The sequence below is a fragment of the Mustela nivalis genome (genome assembly GCF_964662115.1).
Source record: "Mustela nivalis genome assembly, chromosome: 1".
NCBI lineage: Eukaryota > Metazoa > Chordata > Mammalia > Carnivora > Mustelidae > Mustela > Mustela nivalis.
The window spans coordinates 71,401,982-71,421,175 of NC_139020.1; the positions used below are offsets into that span (position 1 = coordinate 71,401,982).

General features: G+C 36.5%; 1 protein-coding gene across 7 annotated transcripts in view; it reads right to left on the bottom strand.

Moving 5' to 3' along the window:
- Positions 1–17,112, bottom strand: part of PLSCR4 (phospholipid scramblase 4) — a 46,185-nt gene extending 29,073 nt beyond the window's left edge. For 2 of the 7 annotated variants that reach the window (XM_082713274.1, XM_082713273.1), the window contains exons 1-3: positions 16,659–17,112; positions 16,150–16,198; positions 7,806–7,956 (exon numbers count right to left, since the gene is read on the bottom strand). The gene's annotated coding sequence lies outside the window, so the exon portion shown is untranslated. Of the gene's footprint in view, positions 1–7,805; positions 7,957–16,149; positions 16,241–16,658 lie in introns of all 7 variants that reach the window. The other 5 variants (XM_082713278.1, XM_082713276.1, XM_082713275.1 and 2 more) reach the window with 4 other exon arrangements.
- Positions 17,113–19,194: the final 2,082 nt, after the last annotated feature.

A 19,194-nucleotide genomic window follows, 5' to 3' on the forward strand; every position in this document is an offset into this window, starting at 1 on the left:
ATGGCTAATATACCAAATCAAAATCCAATTATTGATTATCTCTTTTTTCTTTAAATTGTATTTAATGAAAACACTTTAAAGATCTCTTTACAGGCAGTATACAGATAGTAATTTCATAAAAAGCTTTATGAGAGGTACTATAACATAGGTGGAAACTGAGGCACAAAAATGCTATTTGAAGTCTTTTCCCCAGGGTTGCACAGCCATTAAGAAGTACTGTCAGCAAGTGGCCAGTAATCCAGTGCCCCCCAGGCTACAGCACGTTGCTGCTACACCCGTGCCTCCTTCTTATCCATAACTGCAGCCGCACCAGAACTCTTCTGGTGAACCCTACCTCTGCAGTAGGGTGGATGGAGTGTAGAAACAAGAGAAAAATAAATACAATCTAATGAGCTACTTTTCCCTGTTTCTGGTGATAGACAGTAAAATTAACAGGCAGAAACAACTAGTTCAAATATGCTTCTTTTTGAATATGAAATTCATTTCATACATGGGTGGGTGTGGTCTTTGAAATGTTCTTACAGTAATGGTGATACATTTATATTAATCCATCTATTTTGGCTCAGCTAAAGTTCTGTGGATTATAGATACACTAATTCATATGTGTGATTACCAAGGATAATGTTAGCTATAAATGTGAAACTCAGTTTACTTACTTAACTGAATATGATAAGTGAAGAATTCATTTCGCACAAAAAATTCGGCAGTAAGATGTCTCATGACATAAACAAAGCCCACTAAGATAATGCTCCCTGCGGAACTGGCGCAAGGGGAGATCATGTTTCTAAAAGGAAGTTCTGGGGTCTCAGCTATTCTACTGTGGCCCAAGAGACTCGATGGATCACAAAGAAAACACTTTCTGTTTTGGAGGTGGTGCCATGTGGTGGAGAGTGAAGAAAAGCAGGTAGACTAGTTGAGAGTGAGCCTCCTGGTAAGGAAGCTTAGAGAGAACACAGAGAGAAAGTTAGCAGGAATCACAAGCATAAACAGTTTTGGAAAGACAAGGGTTTTAAAGAGAATTAAATTTTGGTGGAAGCCCTAACTAGAAGGTAAGTTTCCTAAAGGAAGAAATTTTTACTTATATTAATTCCCTACATATTCTGGATCATGACAGATCACAGGGTAACATACTTTACATGCATCAGTTCCTCTGGATTAAAAAGAAAAGGCTGTTGTGTATTCTAAATAAATTTAGAATTAAATTAAATTTCTTTATGTAAGGGCTTTTTGAATGTTAGCTGATCCACATGGAGATAGTTCCCTTAATATGCATATTTTTGTCACTTTTGCATTAGTCTGTATTATTACATTGTTCTCATAAATTATAAAATGTAATTCTCTTGGCCACATACTACTTCTACAACCCTGCTACATAGAAACAACTGAAAATGGTAAGTTTTCATACCACTTACCTACACTGTATATATATATTGTATACTTACATCTATTTATATGTTATTTAAACTTAAATATATCATAATACTAAACCACAGAGCTGGAAATAAGCAAACCAGTCATGTTTCCAAATTCTCAAACAGATAAGCCATCATTACATTCCAATGTAAAACAAACTGGAATGAGGCCAAATAGAAAACATGATTCTTTTTAATTGAAAAATTTTTATACTTTTTAGAGGAAATTTAGGGTACTATTTAAAGAAGCAGTTAGCTAGAGAACTGTGAGGTTACCACTGATTAATTAAGACCCCAAATAAACCCATATAATATATTTAAAACAGTTTCACTAGGTTACAATTTTAGATATCATTTACTAATTATCTAGGAGGTGTCAGGAACTTTGTATATTTTGAGTGAAGAGGATATTATGACTTCCATTACACAGGTAAGGAAAGAGAATCTCAGAGTTTAAATAACCTGTTCAAGGTCAGTTTTATGACCTGGGGAAACTATGGTTTCAAATACCCTCATCAGAGGCCAGACTACTTTTCTAAATCCCACTGAAAAGTGTCCCTCCTATCCCACCACCTTCACATTGCCTTCAAATTGCCCAACTCTCCTGCTACTACACTCTAATATGAAAATAGGCCCTTCTACTGAGCTCCCTTTCACCTCCCATTTTATAAGGTTTGGGGAATATATGTATCATTTAGAAAGAAATTCTCAGAGAAAAAAATTTGTAACAGATCACCTGTTTCAGTTCTGGGTAAGATCTAGTAAACCTATTGTACCCTATCTCTCCCAACGAATGCCATGAATTAGCCCAGACAGAAGGATTAGGCAGCTATTTGAAGACTCTAGAAATGCCATGCAAGAGCATGGGAGAAGGCCAAACTAGAATCAGGTTCCTAATCTTCTTCTGGTATCCCTGCCCTGACAGGTTTTAAGGCAGTCTAAAACCCGGCAGGTATGGTAGGCACCGGGGCAGAGAAAACTCTAGAGGAAGCAGGGGGTAGGGGAATTCCTGAAGTTCAGAAAGAGAGTTTCTCAATATTTTTTCTTTTTCTCACTTTCTCATGTCCCAAATCCTGGAAATTCCACTGTGGAGAAAGGAGTGATTGTATCCAAGGAGGCTCAGAGATGCCTAGGGGAATCTTCCTCTGGATATAAGGAGCTGTGGTCCCAAAAGGATGGGGAGAAACTCTTCCCTTTGTTTCTTTTTTCTCTCTGTCCTCCTATAACTGGGTCTCATATACAAATTCATTTGTGGGAAGTACACAGCAACAAAAAAGTAAATAAAACATTTTTTTTTTCTGGCCCAAGAATTGAAAAGGAGAGGCCCAGAAAGCTAATAAGGAGATTAGAGTGAAGAAGAAGCTTCAGAAAGTGTCCTAGTAAAGTTATTTATAAACTTCTGCGTTCATCCCTAAGTGATGCATGCATGGATCTGATCTTAACAAAAACTTTGAGAACTGAAGGGAGACCACAGTCCAGGTGTCAGATTGGCTGCTGGACTGCAAAAGAGACTAAACAGCATGACCAATGTTTCATAAAAATGAAAACTGACATTCAAATCACAACATACAGAAGTCTGGCAGAACCTATGGCCTGAACCCAAAGGAGTCAACTGCCTGACAAAACAATGAGAAAATCAATTTCCTGCATAGCTTCTAAACAAGACTCTGAATCTTTAAACATAATATTCAAAATACAATATCTAGGATACAGTACATATGTACAAAAGACCATAAAGGTCTCAAATCATGTGTTGAGAGCCACCACTAAAAGCACTACTCAAAAGGTATAATCCAGAACAAATAACAGATTCAATACTATAAAAAGACTGAATTGCTGAAAAAAAAAAAAAAAAGCCAGGAAATGAGACACAGAAGAATGAAAAAGAAAACAAGCAAGTATAAATTCAAACACAGCAATAGTTACATTAAATATAATGTACTAAACATATTGAAAAAGAGACATATATTATCAAAATTGATAAATGGATTTTTTAAAATGATCCAATAACATGCTCTCTAAAAGAAATTTATTCAAATGTAATGATAAAATAGACTAAAAGGAAAAAGAAAAGACATATCAAGCAAACATGTAAAAGAAAGATGGAATGTTAAGACAAACTGAAAACAAGTAGCAGCTGAGTTTCCATCAGTAGATGAATGGATGGAGAAGATGTGATAAGTGTGTGCATGCGTGCACGTGTGCACACACAGGTATGGCACAAGAATATTATGCAGCCATAAAAAAGGATGAGCTCTTGCCATTTGCAACAACATGGATGAACCTGGAAGGTATGATGCTAAGTGAAATATGTCAGACTGAGAAAAATGAAAACCATCTGATTTCACTCATGTAAAATCTAAAAAACAGAACAAATTAACGAAAAGCAAAAATCATACCTATAAATACAGAGAACTGACAGCTGCCAGAGGGAAGGGGGTTGGGGGATGGGCAGAAATGGGTGCGGTGGAGTGGGAAATACAGGCTTCCAGTTATGGAATGCATAGGTCACAGGAATAAAGGTACAGCATAAGGATATATAGCCAATGATATTGCAATAGAGGTGTATGGTGACAGACTGTTGCTACATTTTTGGTGAGCATAACATAACTCATAGAGATGTTGAATCACTGTGCTGTACACCCAAAACTAGTGTAACACTGTTTGTTAATTATACTCAAATTAAAAAATTTAAAGAATATGTCTGACATAAATCCTACCCTAATAGGCATGGGTTAAACAATTCAATCAAAGGCAAAGATTGGCAGAATGGGTATAAAAGGAAAAAAAATGGCCCAACTATATGTAGTATATAAGAGGCACAGTTTAGATTAAAAAAAAAAACACACACACACAGGTTGAAAGAAATGAATCAAAAGGTAACTACCATGTGAGCAAGTGCTAACCCAAAAGTACAGTGGCTATCGACTTTAAGACAAAAACTATTACAGGAGACAAAGAAGATATCTCACACTAATAAAAAGATCAATTCACCAGGAAAATGGAACAATTATATATATATGTGTGTGTGTGTGTGTGTGTGTGTACCTAACAAGAGGGCCACAAAATACACAAGCAAAACTGGGCAGAAGTAAAGGAAGAAATAGGCAATTCAATGACAATAGTTTGAGACTTCAATATCCCATTTTCAATAATGAATGGAGCAACTGGGCAGAAAATCAATAAGGAAACAGAAGACCTGAACATTTTTATGAACTAAATCTAAGACTCATTGATAGAACACCGCATCCAACAGTACCAGACTACATACTTCTCAAGTGTACATGGGTCATTCTCCAAGAAAGACCATGCATCATTCCATGAAAAAAACATCGATAACCCTTAAAAGACTGAAATCATATAAAATCTTCTCTGAAAACAATGATATTAAATTTAGAAATCAAAAACAGAACAAAATTTGGAAAGTTCATAATACATGGGAATTAAACAATACGCTTCTCAATAAGCAACAAATTAGCAAAAAATTCACAAGGAAAATTAGAAAATGCCTTGAGATCAATGAAAATGAAAATAGAAAATGCCAAAAACTTATAAAATGCAGCTAGCTCCATGCTTAGACCCAAATTTATACTAGTTAATGCACATGTTTTTAAAACAATGGCTCTCAAATCAATAACCCAATCTTCCACTTTAAGAAAATAAAAAACAATTAACAGATTAAAACCAAAAGAAGCAAAAGGAAAAGAAATAGTAAAAATTCAAGTAGAAAGAAAAAAATAGAAAATAGAAAAAAAAAGTGAACAAAAACCATTTTTGCTTTGAGAAGATCAACAACACTGACAAACTTTTAGCTGAACTAATGAATAAAAAAAGAGAGAAGACTCAAATTACTAAAATCATAAACAAAGGAGGCATATTGCTGTCAACTATACAGTGAAAAAAGGAATTATAAAAAAATAATATGGGATGCCTGGGTTGCTCAGTGGGTTAAGCCTCTGCCTTCAGATCAGGTCATCATCTCAGGGTCCTGGGATTAAGCCCCGCATTGGGTTCTCTGCTCAGCGTGGAGCCTGCTTCCCACTCTTTCTCTCTGCCTGCCTCTCTACCTACTTGTGATCTCTCTCTCTTTGTCAAATAAACAAAAAAAATCTTAAAAAAAAAAAAAACAAAGAAATAATATGAACTACCACATATCAAAAACTTAAATACACTAGATAAAATGGAAAAATTATTAGAGATATAATCTACCAAAACTAATTGAAGAAGAAAAAGAAAACCTGAGTAGAATCATAACAAGAGATTGAATTAGTAATCAAATTCCCACAGAGATCTCAGGCACAGATTCACTTTGGTAAATTCTACCAAATGCTTAATAAAAAATACTAATCCTTCATAAACTCTTCTTAAAAAATAAAAGTGAACATATCCCAGCTCATTCTACTAGTCACTATGACCATGATATCAAAATCAAAGACCTCACAAGAAAAGAAAGCTACACTAAAATCCCTTATGACTATAGATAGAAAAATTCTCAACACTAGGAAACTGAATACAGCAACATATAAAAAGATGTCTATACCATGACCAAGTGGGAGTTATAACAGTAATAAGACACTGGTTTAACATACAAAAATCAAGGAATGTTTAAATAATAAAAAGTAAAAAAACAACACAATAAGCTCAATAGATGCAGAAAAGTATTTGACAGAATTCAGTACCTTTTCATTACCAAACAAACAAACAAACAAACACACACCACCAGTGGACAACCTAGAAATGGAATGAACCTTCTTTAATCTGATAAAAAGCATCTATTAAATGCCTCATGATTAAGATTATATTCCATGGAGAAAGACTGAATGTGCTCTCCCTAAGACCAAAGAATAAGACTGGAACGACCACTATCACCCCTTTAATTCAACTGTACCAGAACTTCTTTTAAAGGTTTTATTTATTTGGGAAAAAGAGAGAGGGAGAGGCACAAGTAAGGTTCGGGGTGCAGACAGAGAGGGAGAAGTAGACTTCTCACTGAGCAGGGAGCCTGGACACAAGGCTCCAACACAAAAACCACAGGATCATGACCTGAGTGGAAGGCAGATGCTTAACTGACTTAATTGACTGAGGTACATAAGTGCCCCTGTACTAGAACTTCTAGCCAGTTAGGTTAGAAAAAAATAATAACAAAAGGTATTGAGATTAGGAATGAAGAAAGTGACAGATCTTACACACAGACATTCGCAAGGAACTGCTAAAAATTATTAGAACAAATAAACAAGTTCAACAATGTGGAAGGACATAAAATCAATATGCAAAAATCAGATGTCTTCTATACACTGGCAATGAATCAAACAAATAAACCAATTCCATTTACAAAAGTATTAAAAAATAACATATGCAGGAATAAAATCAATGAAAAAGTATAAAATCTATGTATTGAAAACTAAAAAATAATGTTGAAATAAATCAAAGATTTAAATAAAAGTACACAGTTGAGATGACAATACTCCACACTTCAACTATACATTTAACATAATCTCTATCAAAATCAAAGTTGCCTTTTTTAAGGAATTGACAAGCTAAACATAAAATTCATAACAAACAAAAGACAACTATAACAAGCCAAAATAATCTTAAAAACAAAGATGGAATTGACAAGCTAAACATAAAATTCATAACAAACAAAAGACAACAATAACAAGCCAAAATAATCTTAAAAACAAAGAACAAAGATGGAGGATTCACACTTCTTGATTTTAAAACTTACTACAGTTTTTCCAAAGAGACATCCAGATGGTCAAGATACATGAAAAGATGCTCAACATCACTCCTGATCAAGGAAATACAAATCGAAACCGCAATAGATACCACCTCACTCCTATCAGAATGGCTGAAATTAGCACAGGAAGCAACAGATGCTGATGAGGATGTAGAGAAAGGGGAACCCTCTTACACTGTTGGTGGAAATGTGAACTGGTGCAGCAACTCTGGACAGTGTGGAGGAGCCTCAAAAAGTTAAAAATAATGCTACCCTATGACCCAGCAACGGCACTACTATTTACCCAAAGGATACAAAAATACTGATTTGAAGGGGCACCACATGCACCCTGATGTTTATAGCAGCATTATTAACAATGGCTGAATTATGGAAAGAGTCCAAATATCCATTGACTGATGAATGGATAAAGAAGGTGTGGCATGTATGTATGTATGTGTGTGTGTGTGTGTATAATTACTCAGCCATCAAAGAATGAAATCTTGCATTTACAATGATGTGGATGGAACTAGACTGTATCACACTAAGCAAAATAAGTCAGTTAGAGAAAGACAAATATCGTATGATTTCACTCATATGTAGAATTTAAGAAATAAAAAAGAGGAAGGGGAAAAAAGAGAGAGGGAAGCAAATCATAAGAGACTCTTAACTAGGGGCACCTGGGTGGCTCAGTGGGTTAAGCCTCTGCCTTCGGCTCAGGTCATGATCTCAGGGTCCTGGGATGGAGTCCGGCATTGGGCTCTCTGCTCGGCAGGTAGCCTGCTTCCTCCTCTCTCTCTCTGCCTGCCTCTCTGCCTACTTGTGATCTCTCTGTCAAAAAAATAAATAAATAAAATCTTAAAAAAAAAAAAAAAGAGAGACTCTTAACTACAGAGAACAAACTGAGGGTTGATGGACAGGAGGTAGGCAGGGAATGGGCTAAATGGGGTGATGAGTATTAAGGAGGGCACTTGTGTTGAGCACTGTGTGTTATATGTAAGTGAAGAATCACTAAATTCTACTCCTGAAACCAATATTACACTGTATGTTAACAAAATGGAATTTAAATAAAAATCTGAAAAAAAAACATTAAAATCAAATAAATAAATAAATAAATAAATAAAGCTTACTACAAAGCTACAGTAATCCAAATAGTGTGATACTGGCCTATGTTAGACATGTACACCAGTGAAACAGAATTGGATGCCAAGACTATTCAATGAGGAAGGAATAGTCTTTTCAACAAACTGCTGGGAAAACTGTGTATCTATATAGAAAGAATGGATTTGGACCCCTACAACATCCCATACAAAATAATTAAGTGAAAATGGACCATAAAACTAAGAAATTTTAGAAGAAAAATGGGAGCACATCATCATCACTTTGGGTTAGGCAATCGTTTCACAGATATAACACCAACAGCACAGGCAGCAGCAAGAAAGAAATAAGTAAACTGGACTTTCAACAAAATTTTAAAAGTTTATAGTTCAAAGAATACCATCAGGAAAATAAAAAAAAAATAATCCACGGAATGAGATAAAATATTTGTATATCTGATAAGGGACTTTTACCTAGGATATAGGGAGAACACTCAGAACTCAATTAATAAAGACAAATAACCCAACTAAAAATAGGATTTGGATACTTTTCCAGGGAAGATGCATGAATGCCAATAAGGACATAAGAAGATCCGCAACATCATTAGCCATCAAAGGCATGCAAATCAAAACTACCATCAACTTTTCACATCTACTATGATAGCTATAATCAAAAAGACAGACAATAACAAGTATCAGCAAATACGGGTAGATACTGGAAAATCCTCATTCACTGATGGGGGAAATGCAAAATGGTGCAGTTGCTCCAGAAAACAGTCTGGCAGTTCCTTGAAAGATTAAACATAGAGTTTAATATGGTTAATACAGTTAAACATATGATAGCAATTCTATTCCTAGATAAATACTGAAGAGAAATAAAAACAAACATTTTCACAAAATGTGCACATAGCAGCATTATTTGAAATAGCCCCCAAATGGAAACAACCCCCAAGTCCATAAACTGTTGAAGGGATGAAATTTGTAAAGTGGTATATCCTTACAATGGGATATTGTTCAGCTGTAAATGGTAATAAAGTCTAATACATACAACTTGAATGAACCTTGAAAACATTAACCGAGTAAAAGTCCGTCACAAAACACCACATACTGTCTGATTCCTTTTACATGAATTGTCCGGAATAGCAAGTCTATAAAGACAGAAAGGAGATTAGTGGTTCCAAGGGGCTGGAGGAATAGTGACAGGAATGCGGAGTGACTGCTATTGGGCATGAGTTTCTTTCTGGAATTATGAAAATCTTCTAATATTAGACTGTGGTGAGGGCTGCGAAACTCCGTTGAGTACAGTAAAAAGCAAGAAACTTCAGGTAAGTGAATTGTATGATACGTAAACTATATCTCAGGTTAATAAAAGAAAAATAGCTGATTAATATCCCACAAGTAGATTTCGGAGCAAATAAAATTATCAGAGGGCCAGCATTTAAAAGTAGGAGTCAAACCAACAAGATACAGTGATCCTAAACATCACTGCACCTGATAATACGGCTTCAAAATCCATGAAGCTAACACTGACAGCACTGAAAGGAGCTCCAGTTATCACAGGAGACTTGAACACTTAGTTCCTTCTTCAGTAATCTAGAGCATCAGTGGAGAGATAATCAGCAATGATACTGAAGAACTAAAATATCAACCAACAGCAATATTGATAGAATACTCCACTCAACCACATCAGAATACCCATTATCTTCAACACATAGAAACTTCACCCAGACAGACTATATTCTGGGTCATAAAACAAACCTTTAAAAATTACAAAGAATTTTTTAAAAAAATTACAAGGTGGGAGCACCTCAGGAGCTCAGTACCTGAGCTCTGTGGGTTAAACCTCTGCCTTTGGCTCAGGTAATGATGTCAGGGTCCTGGGATCGAGCCCCCCGCATCAGGCTCTCTGCTTAGCAGGGAACCTGCTGCCCCTTCTCCTTCTGCCTGCCTCTCTCCCTACTTGTGATCTCTTTCTGTCAAATAAATAAATAAAATCTTAAAAAAAAAAAATTACAAGGCACCTAAGTGGCTCATTTGGTTAAGTGGTTCCTTCGGCTCAGGTCATGATCTCAGGGTCCTGGGATCAAGATCCATTGTGGGCTCTGCGCTCAGCAGGGAGTCTGCTTCTCACTCATCCTCTGCCCCTTTCCCCCACTCTGCAGCGTGTGCTCGCTCACCCTCTCTCAAATAAGTTAAATCTTAAAAAAAAAATTACAAAATATTAAAATCAATCAAAGTGTGTTTTCTGATGAAACTATAATGTAGCTGGAAATCACTAACTGAAGAGTAATGCCAAAATTTCCAACCGCTTAGAAATAAAAACAATACACTTCTAAATAATCCATACTAAAAAAAGACTTCTCAAGGGAAATAAGAAAATATTTCGAACTGAATGATAAAAATAGGTCATGAATGTGGTGAACTCCCAGAAGTATATATATTTTCCAAGGATTTTATAAACTGAAAGTTATTCATATAGCAATTTCCCCAAAGAACAACCTCATGTGTGGGTTTCAACTACAGTTAATACAACTTCCTCAGGTAGCTGAAATACTACTGATATCATATTTTATTATCTACTTGCAAACTGATTGATTTACATTTACATTTGAATGTAAATGTAAATCTTCACTTCACAATATTAATAATTTCCTTCTCCCCTTAAAAATGTGATTGTCCCATGGTAAATTTATCAAAGTCAATAGCTTTCTGGGATTTAGCTATTGCAATGATCATATATTAGATTCTGTGTGGGGTCAATTCTTCTCACAATAATGAAATATTCTGTAAAAACACTGCATACATAGGTTAAGGACTTTCCACATGTATCACAATGCAAACAGTATCCTGAATACAGCAAAATCCACCTCATCGTGCCTCAATAAAGTCATCACCTGTTTAAAAATATCTTATTATCCTTCCTTGGATAAAGGCCTAACACTGCCATCAGAAAGGAAAAAAAAAAAAAGTAAAGGGATAAAATACATTTCTACTGGGAATATTTAATTATTCAAATGTAGAAACATAATATGCATATGCACATATTACAAACAACTAAGAAAATGATTCCAAAAATCTGGGACATAATCAAATTTGCAGATCCTTTATTTCTTTTTTACTGGGAAAACTTTTCAAAACTTTTATGAGCATATAAACCTCCAACATTAAAACAGTACAAAAACAACTAAGATAATAAAATTGAAATAAAATTAACACTTTCTACAGCTGAATACAATAGTGGTGTCTTGTGCAGATTTTTTTAGCTGGATTGAGTTGCTAAGGGTATTTTTAAAGTAAATATTCTTTGATTATGACATTAAATAAAGTTTTTTTAACTTTGCTAAAATGCTACTCAAAGTTACTTGACATAGTAGAAATTTTTAAAAGATTATAAGATATGCAATTTTCCTACAAAAACTTTCCAAATACTAACTCATCATTTGATGTTAACATTTCCAAAATAAATGTAGAGTTTCTCTGCCTTCTTAATCCAATATTAACAATATTTAAGAAGGTCAAATTTGCTAAATATGTTATTAAATAATATGGTCCAGTTTGTTCTCGTGAATGTAAATACTACAAAATTTTCATCACTTTGAAACTGAAAAAACTATGCAAATATTTTGTAAAGAGAACTTTAGTCACATAGAACACATACAAATAAAAATGTGCTAGGTATATAAGCATGAAGTTTTGAGCAAACTGATTTCCAAAGTTCCTTCCCACACAAAAATCTGTAGTTTAGCAATCAAGTACAATATTCTCAAGGAGGAAGGAGAGGGTGGTGCTTGTGTGGCTTAGAGGGTTAAGCATCTGCCTTTGGCTCAAGTCATGATCTCAGGGTCCTGGGGAGGAGCCCTGCATTGGGCTCTCTGCTCAGTGGGGAGTCTGCTTCTCTCTCTGTACTCTCCCTCTCTCTCAAATAAATAAATAAATAAAATCTTAAAAAAAAAAAAAAGGAGGAATGAGGTGTATAAGAAATTTGGAACCATTCCAAATATGCCATATAGCATATCAGACCAGGTGATGCTGACATTGCTAATTTAGTATCACACTCTGAGAACCAAAAAGCTAGGGGACTTCTTTCTCTAAGAAGGCTTGAAACCTATGAGGCTTGAAACCACTTCCCAAGTGATTCTGATATATCCCTCACCACCCTTCCACCCATCTATAACTACAGATCTATGCCCTCTCTTTCCCAAGTAAAAATCCATCTTCGAAAGGAATCATATCTTAATAAACTAAATTAAATCTTCAATTTACGAATGCAATACCTATCTAATTTTTTTCTCAAACCTCATTGGTAAACCTAAGTAAATCTCTTCTGAAGTTCAAAAGAAATCCAAAATACGCTGTAAAACTTTTAAGTAATACATTCTCCTCTTTGTATAAGGAATCTAATCTAATAGATTTTATAATCTGAACTGAAAAAGAATAAAAATAAAACTGACAACATACTCTCTTGTAATGTATCTGTAACTATTTAGTTCACCGAAGTTGAAATGTTTTACACACACTTCCAAGTATTTATAGACTTTAAGCCAAAATCTTGGCTCTTGTAAGTATGTATAATTGTGTTGATTAATTTTTGGGGTTTCTTAGTTACTAGGGAACTGGATAGTTGAGTGGGCTCAACATGAATGAATTTAAGTCCAATGACTGTGAAGAATTTAGTCACTTTCTGTTCCACACCGTGGCAACTTAATAGGTTGCTGTCACACAGCTAGAGTTAAAAAACTATCCTACTCAAAAAGCTACTACAGAAGCACTTACTTCTTGTAGTCCAATTTTATTTTTCCTTTTAAGCATCTGTCTCTCATCCTGAAGTACTGTAAAGGTTAATTTTCATTTTAGTACACTGCTGCTGAAATACATAACGAACATGAACACTCCTGCATTTTTTTGTTTGTAAGAAAGTTAACAGGCTGTGAAATCCCTCAGGCAAAAGTTTTCAGTTGTGTGTCTCTAAGAAACATCATAGCACTCAATATTTTTTTTTAAAGATTTTATTTATTTATTTGTCAGAGAGAGAGATAGAGAGTACAAGCAAGCAGTGTGGCAGGCAGAGGCAGAGAGAGAAGCAGGCTCCCCACTGCAAGGAGCCGGACGTGGGACTCAATCCCAGGACCCTGGGATCAAGACCAGAGCCGAAGGCAGTGGCTTAACCGACTGAGCTACCCAGGCACCCCCATAGTACTCAATATTAAGGAAGGAGATAAAGGAAGAGATTTTTCAAAGGCAGAAGCTGAAAGAGGACATTCAAAAATAAAGTAAATAAGGAGAACAATATGGAAAGCTTTATGAAAGAAAATATATATTTTCTACATTGAATGATAACTAATATATCCAGAAAGGAATTATTCTATATAAATTACTATACACTTCCAGGATCTTTATTATTTGTTACTTTATTATTTTTCCCATTATAACAACATCACTTTTCCCTTAGACACATATGTATTATAGAAGAACATGGAAACACATAATATAATTTAGTCTAGTTCTACATTATTTACAAAAATGTTGTTACTGTATATATTCTACCTTTATATATACTGTTTCAGCTTGTTTTTTGTGTTCCAATGTATATTAAAATTTGGACATATTTTCACTTTAGAACATTTAGAGCTATCAAATGTTTTAAACTATACATTAAACCACCTTTGGATGTACCATAAATTATGTAACCAAATCCCAACCAATGGTTATGAAGCTGTTTCCAAGTTCTCTGTATTACCAACAATACTACTGTGAACATCTTTGACATAGATTTTTACTTGCATGCTTAAGAGAATGATAAATTCCAATAACTGAGTATTTGTAAAGTTTAATAGTTATCACCAAAAAAAAGCTTTATCAATACATTTCCACTGAGAGTTTGTTAGACTGTATTTGTCTTATCACATTATCAACAATACTGAATATTATCAGACTTTCAAAATCAGTAACATACACAAAAACTCTTACTTTAATTGCACTTCGGATAATTAACCTGGCTAATGCTTCCCATTTGCATTTCTCTTGCTTTGAACTGACTCTTTATGTCCTCAAATTGACTGTTGATTTTAAAAATCTTGATTAGAGTTCTAGGAATACTAATATAATTAGCGCTTTTTCTGTTAACAATTCCCTATTTGTATGTTTTCTGAATAAGAACTGTTAGTAAGCATGTTCCTAAATAGGCTGTAGGTTTTTTATCAACATCATCACCCACATGCCAAATTCACAAATACTCACTTAGGTTTTCCTCTTTTACTTTCAGGTTTCAAACCTTTAGATTAAAATTAATAAGTCATCTAGATTACATTTGTGTACTAAGAGTAAGAAAGTTTCAGTTCTAGTATTAGTTTTCTCAAATAAATACCTGATTATTTAAGCATGATCGATTATATGTCATTTCTTCCCCACCACATGATTTGAAATGTTTATACAAGATGGGATTGGGAGGGAGACAAACCCTAAGAGACTCTTAATCTCAGAAAACCAATTGAGGGTTGCTGGGAAGTGGGGGAGAGGGATCGGGTGGTTGGGTGATGGTCACTGGGAAGGGGATGTGCTATGGTGAGTGCTGTGAAATGTGTAAGACTGATGAGTCACAAACCTGTACCCCTGGAGCAAACAACACATTATATGTTAATAAAAATAATTTTAAAATAAATAAAATGTATGTTTATAAAATGACAGCATTCCTTTATTCTTAAATCTATCTCTTCAGTTTCATTGTCTTGTCTGTTCTATTCCTTATTCCATTGTCTTTTAATCACTATACCTTGATAATACCCTTTATTATGTAGTAAAACATACTACTGTTTTTCCACATGGGCTTAACAGTTGACTTAGAAACAAAAAAAATTCAATTAGGAATCTATTCAATTTATATATTCTCTTAAAGAATTATATCTTTAGAAAAATACATTTTATTGCATTTTTACTTACACATTCATTATATTTTCACCATCTAGTTTGACCTTTTTTTAAAATAAGTTTTCAATTTCATGTTGTTTCAGGATAAATTGAATGTTCTATTTTGTTCAATTGTACTTTTTTAATGTAACATCTATTGATATCTGTTAGATGCAACTGGGCACTTCACTGAATTCTTTTTCTAGGATATTTTTAATTGCTTCCTACAGACATTCAAGATACATAAACACATTATGTGTAAAAAAGAGGTAAACTTAGTTTCTTTTTTTCCTAGTCAGAATGTTAATGTGTTCCCTTGCCTGAAACCATTGCCCTATACAATTAACAACAACATCACAGAATGTCATGAAGGGCATTCTTGGCTTTTCCAATCTAATGGAAATAACGCTAGTATTTCAAAATTAACCAAGACCATGGAGTAAAATATTAAATTCATACTTTTTAAAAACATTTTTTAAAAATTTTTATTTATTTGAGAGAGGGAGAGATCACAAGTAGGCAGAGAGGCAGGCAGAGAGAGAAAGGGAAGCAGGCTCCCCGCTGAGCTGAGAGCCCGATGCGGGGGCTCAATCCCAAGTCCCTAAGATCATGACCTGAGCTGAAGGCAGAAGCTTAACCCACTAAGCCACCCAGGCGCCCCAAATTCATACTCTTAAGTAGGTGGGAAGTCAATCTTTTATATATGTGTAAATCAATCTTAATGCCTAATAGCTTCACCTGTACTCGTTTTGGTAGCTACATTTTAAATACATAGAATAAAGTATAGAATAAAGAACTCAACTGAACTGTAGATCCTAAGATAAGAATACTGGAAAATAAATGAAAGGAAAATCCAAGTCTTGAAACACAAACGTTTAATTTTTACAGAAACATCATAAGTACACCCCAGAATAAATTACACCTCCCCAGTTTGTCTGCATTTTTAAAATGAGAGCAGGGTTCTCTCCTGTAACCCCCGCCCCCCCGCCCGCCAAATTCGTAAAGTAACCGCAAACGCTCTTACCTGCGAATCCACCTGGAGGGAGTACCTGAGTGCAGCGCCAAGGGAATGTCTGCAAGAGATGCAAGGGGAGTCGGATCAGGCAGGACCCGGTCTGCGGGACAGAGACCCTCGAGTGGCGAGGGCGGCCCCCAGCAACGCGCTAGAAAGGAGACCCGGAGGGCTGGGAAGCGCAGCCAACTCTTCCAGAGCGCATTTTTGCTTTTGCAGAACGATCTTTCCAACAGCTTTCATTCCGGCGCCGCAGCCGCTCACGTCCAGGGGGCCCCGACCCCCAACCCACGGCTGGAAAGAGGCTCTTTCTGTCCCGCCGCGTCTCCCGGCAGACGCGCGCCTGGAGCCCCGCAACTCCCGCACCACCTGAGGATGCACCGCGCGGCGCAGGGGGCGGCCGAGCACCAGCCCAGGACGCCGCGCGCCCCCGCATCCGCCAGCCCCGGCCTCCCCTCACCACCCAGGCGGCCCTCCAGCCTTCCGGACCCCGTTCTTCGCCCGCCCCCGGCTCCACTCACCGCGGGCCCGATGTCCTCTCCGCACCCGCGACGCCAGGCCCCAGGGTCTAACCTTCCCGGCGGAGCGGAGTAGAGAGGAGGGACAGGGGAGGAGAGAAGGAAGAGGAGGACGTTTCAAATGGAAAACAAACGAGAGCCCCGAGGGGAGGGGACTGTGCGGGGCTCAGGGGCGTGGTCCCGGCTCGCCCGGACCCTCCCCCGGGGCCAGCGGCCGCGCGGACCTCGGACCCCAGCCCCCGCGCTTGGCCCTCGGCCGCCGCGGGTCGGTTGTGCGGGAGGCGCGGAGCGGCACGGCTGTAGGCGTCCAAATGAGAAAGGACGGAGAGGGGGACACGGAGAGAAAAGTTGTCAGAGCTCTAGTGTGAGGTGAAGAGGGAGGTAAGGGCCTGTCGCCGTTTGCCTCTAATCCGGGAGGCAGGTTCCGTAGCCTGTGACAGAGATTACTGTGCCCGGAAAGGAAGCGAAGAAACCACTGTTTCGCAAGAGCCCGGTTAATTTGCATCCGCTCCCACCCCTCAGACCCTTGGCTTGGAGAATTGGCCTTGGCAATGCAATGCTCCTGGAAACACTCGGGCGCGGGCCCAGGCATTCTGTTTGCTTTTCCACAGGGCTGGAGGAGGCCGATTTGATGTTGGAGGGAGGGAGTCCAGGAAAAAGAGAAAGGGAGAAGTGTTGCCTAGTTTTTTGACCTTGGTAGAAAACTGTCATTCGTTAATACCATTGTTCAGCACAAATGCTTCCTCCCCACCCCAAACTCCTGGGGTTCAGCTAGGGTGGTCCATGGGGAGAAGCACAGTCCACTGACTGGAGCTGGGGGAGTCTAAAAAGGTCCCTGACGTTATAAAAAAAAAAAAAAAAAAAAAAAAAAAAAAAACAGAGCTGGGCAGAAATAAATTAGATGAAGCTCTGAAGAGGACTTGGCAGTGCTCCACTATGGGAATAGTTTGGATATGGGAAGGCATATGGGAATGGAATTCTGGAATTTTCCATTTTTCTTTGTATGTATGCTATTTGTTAGTATGAATGTAAGAATGGGTTTTAAAAATTCATATTGTATTTCTCAGTAACAATTGCAATGCATACAGAAAGAAAGAAAGTTATATGGAAAGCATAAAAAGAAGCTGGTGCCAAAACTGCAGCAAAATAATAATACTCTTTATTAGCTTTGTTCTGAATTCATGAATGATCAGGAGATTGAGCTTTTGAATGCAAACATTCACAATGGCCACATGAAAGATGGCAAAAAATTCAAAAGCAAAACATGTCTTGTGAAACATACTGTTTTGAGGGGGACAGGAAAAGACATTAATGGCAGTGCCTCTTATGCCCAAATCAGAAGTTTTGAGGGGAATAAAAAATGACTCAAACCCATGTCTTTCTGAGATTCCTGATCTGATGACATTTCTACTTGAATAATTCAAGGGATGACAAATTCATTATTTCTTTGTACTAGTCCTATTTTAGTTGCTTTGCTTCTTAGCTACATCTCTTTGTATTTTGTTTTTACTGGGTGTGCTTACATTACCACAGTCTGCTTAGAGTTAATACTGTATTTCTTCATATAAAATGAAAAGATTTGCCACAGGACTTTTTGGTTCCTCAGTACTATGTGCCATTGCTCTTAGGCTTTACATGCATTCAAATTATAAACTACGTAGTAAAAGGTTGTTTTGATAAAGCAGTTGGTTGTCTTTTACAGATATTAAGAGAAGAAAAAAGGTAACTTTTATATTTATCGCCATATACATAATTGTTGCTCTTCATTTTTTCTTGTAGATACTTATCTCACTTCACTTTAGTCTGGAGAATTTCCTTTAGTATTTCTTTTGGTTCAGAACAGCTACAGATAAATTCTCTTCGCTTTTTAAATCTAAAAATATTTTTATTTTATATGCATTTTAATGATAACTTCACTGGATATAGAATTTTGGGTGCACAGATTTTTTTTCTTTCTCTATAGTTTTAACTTCTATTTTTATCTGATGGGATTCATGTTATTGATTTTGAGATAAAATTTTTTAGCTTTGGTTTTCTGTGGTTAGTTTATGATTTGCGGTTTTCTTTGTATTTCTCCTACTTAGAGTCCTCTAAGTGTCATAGATATGTATGTTGATCATGGTAAACTTTCAACCACTATTTTTAAATTACTTCCCTAGCCCATTCTTGCTCTTTCCTTTCCTTCTATTAATCCAATTAGATTAGTTTGTTAGACTACTTAATGTTGCCTCATAGATCATCAAGACTTTGCTTACTTTTTTCTAATTTTTTTCTCTTTAGGTTGAATAGTTTCTGTGGATCGCTCTTCATAATATACTGGGCTTATTTCAATCTGCCGTTAGGCCCATTACCAATATTACACTTTCAACTCTAGTATTTCTGTTTGGTTCTTTTTCACAGCTTCTGTTTACCTGTTGAGATCGCATACCTGTTCATTCATGTTAACCATCATTTTCTTTATATTATTAAGCATATTTATAATACCTGCTTACTACCCTATTCCAATATGTGATTCACCTTGGGATCTGTTTCTGTAGGT